This window comes from Schistocerca nitens, chromosome 1 (genome assembly GCF_023898315.1).
Source record: "Schistocerca nitens isolate TAMUIC-IGC-003100 chromosome 1, iqSchNite1.1, whole genome shotgun sequence".
Classification (NCBI taxonomy): domain Eukaryota; kingdom Metazoa; phylum Arthropoda; class Insecta; order Orthoptera; family Acrididae; genus Schistocerca; species Schistocerca nitens.
This window is the reverse complement of record NC_064614.1, coordinates 1,128,112,305-1,128,118,097: the sequence shown is the minus strand read 5'-3', so window position 1 is coordinate 1,128,118,097 and position 5,793 is coordinate 1,128,112,305. Positions and strand designations below refer to the sequence as shown.

General features: G+C 47.3%; 1 pseudogene; it reads right to left on the bottom strand.

Annotated features, from left to right (window-relative positions):
- Positions 1-2,910: 2,910 nt before the first annotated feature.
- LOC126210163 (5S ribosomal RNA) lies at positions 2,911-3,028 on the bottom strand (annotated as a pseudogene).
- Positions 3,029-5,793: the final 2,765 nt, after the last annotated feature.

Sequence of the window (5,793 nt, the reverse complement as noted above, 5' to 3'; positions counted from 1 at the left end):
AGGAAATGAGACACTTAAAGTAGTTTTGCTATTTGGGGAGCAAAATAACTGACGATGGTCGAAGTAGAGAGGATATAAAATGTAGACGGGCAATGGCAAGGAAAGCGTTTCTGAAGAAGAAAAATTTGTTAACTTCGAATATAGATTTAAATGTCAGGAAATCGTTTCTGAAGGTATTTGTATGGAGTGTAGCCATGTATGGAAGTGAAACGTGGACGATAAATAGTTTAGACAAGAAGAGAATAGAAGCTTTCGAAATGTCGTGCTACAGAAGAGTGCTGAAGATTAGATGGGTAGATCACATAACTAATGAGGAGGTATTGAATAGAATTGGGGAGAAGAGGAGCTTGTGGCACAACTTGACTAGAAGAAAGGATCGGTTGGTAGGACATGTTCTGAGACATCGAGGGACCACCAATTTAGTATTGGAGGGCAGCGTGGAGGGTAAAAATCGTAGAGGGAGACCAAGAGATGAATACACTAAGCAGAGCCGGCCGCGGAAGTGATGCGGTTCTAGGCGCTCAGTCTGGAACCGCGCGACTGCTACGGTCGCAGGTTCAAATCCTGCCTCGGGCATGGATGTGTGTGATGTCCTTAGGTTAGTTAGGTTTAAGTAGTTCTAAGTTCTAGGGGACTGATGACCACAGATGTTAAGTCCCATAGTGCTCAGAGCCATTTGAACCATTCACTAAGCAGATTCAGGAGGATGTAGGTGTGGTGTCACCGCCAGACACCACACTTGCTAGGTGGTAGCTTAAATCGGCCGCGGTCCATTAGTACATGTCGGACCCGCGTGTCGCCACTGTGTGATCGCAGACCGAGCGCCACCACATGGCAGGTCTCGAGAGACGTACGAGAACTCGTCCCAGTTGTACGACGACGTTGCTAGCGACTATACTGACGAAGCCTTTGCTCTCAATTGCCGAGAGACAGTTAGAATAGCCTTCAGCTAAGTTAATGGCTACGACTTAGCAAGGCGCCAATTGTCACAGTGCATGTATATTACGAGTCTCATTTGTATAGTCAAGAGAGATGTATCAAAAGGAAGCATTAAAAGTTAAGTATATTCGAAAGCTACGTATTTTCTTTATAGCAGTCATAACTTATCCTGTTCCAGACTTGACGCCAGTCGGCGTGTGTGTACGCGTGCCTTTCGGCTTCCTTCTCAGTGTGGCGTAGCGAGCTTGTTACGCCACAACAGTAGGCTGCAGTAGGTACTGCGAGATGAAGAAGCTTGCACAGGATAGAGTAGCATGGAGAGCTGCATCAAACCAGTCTCAGGACTGAAGACCACAACAACAACAACATATTTCCCGCCCTCTGTTCCACTCACGGATTGCGCGAGGGAAAAACGACTGTCTGAACGCCTCAGTGCGAGCTCTGATTTCCCTTATCTTTGAATGGTGATCACTGCACGATTTTGAAGTTGGTGGTAATAATATACGCTCTACATCCTCGGCGAAGATCGGATTTCGGAATGTAGTCAGCAGCCCCTTCCGTTTAGCGCGCCGTCTATCTGCAAGTGTGACCCACTTCAAACTTTCTGTTAGATTTGTAACGCTGTCGCGATGGCTAAACGTTCCAGTCACGGATCTTGCCGCTCTTCTTTGGACCTTCTCAATCTCTTGAATCAGACCCAACTGGTAAGGGTCCCATACAGACGAACAATACTCTAAGACTGGACGAACTAACGTATTGCAAGCAATTTCATTTGTTGAAGGACTGCATCGCTCCAGGATTCTACCAATAAACCGCAATCTAGTGTTCGCCTTGCCCGTTACTTGTGCAATCTGATCATTCCATCTGAGATCATTTCGAATAGTCACGCCCAGATACTTGACGGATGTTACCGCTTCCAAAGACTGGGAATTTATTTTGTACTCGTACATTAATGGGGATTTTCGCCTTGTTATACGCAGTAGGTTACACTTACTAATATTGAGAGATCAGTAAAAGCCTAGTTCTGTCACGTGTACCATTAATGTTACACTGAGCAGTAATGGATTAGCACAGTAGTAACCACTAGTTAATGTGATATCAATGCCCCCCTCTCCTACCGTGCAAAATCACAACATTCAATGTATGGCTCAAAGTTCTTCCAAAGCTGAGTAGTTTGGATGTATAATTAATCCTATGATTCGATGTGCTTTCCCGACGCGAGCAATTCGCCGTCCTGAGCGGGAACCAGTGTTGTGGCTACTATAAATACGGGCGTGACTTTAGGTAGTAAATATATTATGCTGAAGTGTTTGTGTAGGAGAGCCCCCAAAGCCCAGAGCGGCATGTTGAGGAGGGCGTTGCCCGGTGCGGGTCTCGCTGCAGGGTCCCGTGTTTTCCAGGAGGAATGCGAGAGGCGGCCGTGGGAACCCCAGGGAGGCCGAAACCCCGCCGCTGACAGCACCGCGCCGGGGGATGATGAGATCTCAGTCCAGATATCCGGAAACAATAAGCCAGTCCCCACCCCCACACCGACAAACACGGGCCCCTATCCCACTACACACCTCGCCCCTCTTTAAATTTAAGCGTTTTTCACGAAAGGCTGTCGATCTCTGTTGACAAGATTTACGTTATGGCGTACACTGCTACACATTCATCTGTTAAAGGCCACATAACATTTAGTTGAAATAGATGAAAATGTTTACTGTGTCAGTCACTACTTGTTTTAATTCACTGTCCAATGACTTTCTTTGATTGAATACTATAAAAAAACCACTCCGTCTTCAGGCCACGAGTGGCCTACCGGGACCATCCGACCGCCGTGTCATCCTCAGGGTAGGATGCGAATAGGAGGGGTGTGGGGTCAGCACACCGCTCTCCCGGTTGTTATGATGGTATTCTTGACCGAAGCCGCTACTATTCGGTCGAGTAGCTCCTCAATTGGCATCACGAGGCTGAGTGCAACCCGAAAAACGGCAACAGCGCATGGCTACCCAGATGGTCACCCATCCAAGTGCCGGCCACGGCCGACAGAGCTTAACTTCGGTGATCTCACGGGAACCGGTGTATCCACTGCGGCAAGGCCGTTGCCAAATTGAATACTATACGCTTTTAACTTATCTTTCTTTCCAGACCATATTATTTTTCGACCATATATTCAATATTACTCTCCTGTCTAATTCTATGTCATTAATTATATGTTAAACATGTATCCATACGTGTTATAAAAATGTGTGTGTGTGTGTGTGTGTGTGTGTGTTCCTCATCTCCTGCTAAACCACTAGAGCTAAGCAAGTCTTTTACTGTCAGGCAACAATCGCTGTACGGACAAGAACCACTTACCTAACATAAATTGATTCAAATGGCTCTGAGCCCTATGGGACTTAACATCTGACCGAGCGAGGTGGCGCAGTGGTTAGCACACTGCACTCGCATTCGGGAGGACGACGGTTCAATCCCGCGTTCGGCCATCCTGATTTAGGTTTTCCGTGATTTCCTAAATCGCTCCAGGCAAATGCCGGGATGGTTCCTTTGAAGGGGCGCGGCCGACTTCCTTTCCCGTCCTTCCATAATCCGATGAGACCGGTGACCTCGCTGTCTGGTCTCCTCCCCCCAAAAAACAACCCAACAACAACTTAACATCTGAGGTCATCAGTCCCCTAGAACTTAGAACTACTTAATCCTATGTAACCTAAGGACATCACGCACATCCATGACCGAGGCAGGATTCGAACCTGCGACCAGAGCAGTCACGCGGTTCCGGACTGAAGCACCTAGAACCGCTCGGCCACCGCGGCCGGCCAAGGCAAAGAGCTCGCCTGTAAATACTGAGGAGTGCGCCGGAAGCTGATATCGAAAGACACGGGTGCCAATGACGAAGGCACACCCGACCCCACGGTCAGTGCGAGAGCCATCAGTGTAGACAAAGGTACTACCGCGAAGTTCCATGAGAAGATCGTGAAACTGGAGGCGATAGACCGAGGCTGGAGTAGTGTCCTTATGAAGCGAATGAGGGCCAAGGTTAACATGGGCCGCTTCATGAAGCCAAAGTGGTGAAGGGTTCACACCCACTGGGAAAGTTGCAGGTAGAGTGAAGTTAAGCCGCCGTAGTAAATGGCGAAGGCGGACTCCAGGAGGTAACAGAGAAGAGGGACGAGCACCATACTTAACGATCAAAGGAATTATCAAAGAAGGAGGCATAGGATGGGCTGCCACGCATGGCACAGAAACGCATGCATACCTGCTGAGGAGAAAGTCAATACGGTAGGACAGTGGTAGTTCAGCAGCTTCAGCATACAGACTCTCAACCGGGCTGGTGTAAAAGGCGCCCGTGGCCAAACGGATGCCATGATGGTGGAGACGCATAAAAAATGACGGATCATTTGTGCGAAATTATTTGCGCTCTACAAGGATGATAGTGACAAGGCTAGGGTGCATCGGTTCATAACTTCGCCAAAACAAAACGTTACTCCATGGAGTGGCGCCACACCAGCTCTCCTCCGGTGAAAAACTTTGAAACCGCACCCTCTGCCGGTAAAGTCATGGCGACGATCTTCTGGAACTCTGAACTAGTTATTCTGATTGATGTTGTCCCTCGTGATGCTAAGATCAAATCTGAAGTGTATTGTGGTTCTCTCAGGAAACCGAAGAAACATCAACGTTTCCGTCGCCACAAGCATGCATACGGACTTCTGTTTCTCCGTGACAACGCAAGCCTCACCCAAGTCGTCGCACCTGAGAGGAGCTGACCAAACTTCATTGGTCTGTTCTTCTCATGTACCCTACAGCCTGGATCTCGCACCTTCACACCCATCTGTTTCGCCCAATGAAGGATGCATACCGCAGGAAGTAGTAGGAGGGTGATGGGAGGTTATTGATACAGCTAGACGCTGTCACAGACATCGGCCAGTAGAGCTGTACCATGCGAGCATATAGGCCATCTCCGTAAGATGCCGTAAGGCCATTGCATTGATCGGAGATTATATTGAAAAACAGGGTCTTGTAGCCAAAAGAGTGGGGAATAATACGATGTATTGGAATTATGAATATAACCGACCAACTTTCAGGAATAAAAAATGTTTTGCATTACTTATTGAACTCCCCTGATACAAAGAGCAACTAACTGATCTATCTGATTGTAATCTCCACGTTCACCAGACACCTCCAACATCTACATCTACACCTACATCCACGTGATTACTCTGCTATTCACAGTAAAGTGCCTGGCAGAGGGTTCAATCAACCACCTTCAAGCTGTCTTTCTACCGTTCCACTCTCGAACGGCACGCGGGAAAAAAACGTGCACTTAAATTTTTCTGTGCGATCCCTGATTTCTCTTATTTTATCGTGATGATCATTTCCCGCTATGTAGGTGGGTGCCAACAGAATGTTTTCGCAATCGGAGTAGAAAACCGGTGACTGAAATTTCATGAGAAGATCCCGTCGCAACGAAAAACGCCTTTGTTTTAATGATTGCCACTCCAATTCACGTATCATGTCTGTGACACTATCTCCCCTATTTCGCGATAATACAGAACGAGCTGCCCTTCTTTGTACTTTTTCGATGTCATCCGTCAGTCCCACCTGATGCGGATCCCACACCGCACAGCAATACTCCAGAATAGGGCGGACAAGCGTGGTGTAAGCAGCCTCTTTAGGAGATCTGATGCACCTTCTAAGTGCTCTGCCAATGAATCGCAGTCTTTGGTTTGCTCTACCCACAATATTATCTATGTGATCGTTACAATTTAGGTTATTTGCAATTGTAATCCCTAAATATTTAGTTGAATTTACAGCCTTCAGATTTGCGTGACTTATCGCGTAATCGAAATTTAGCTGATTTCTTTTAGTACTCAT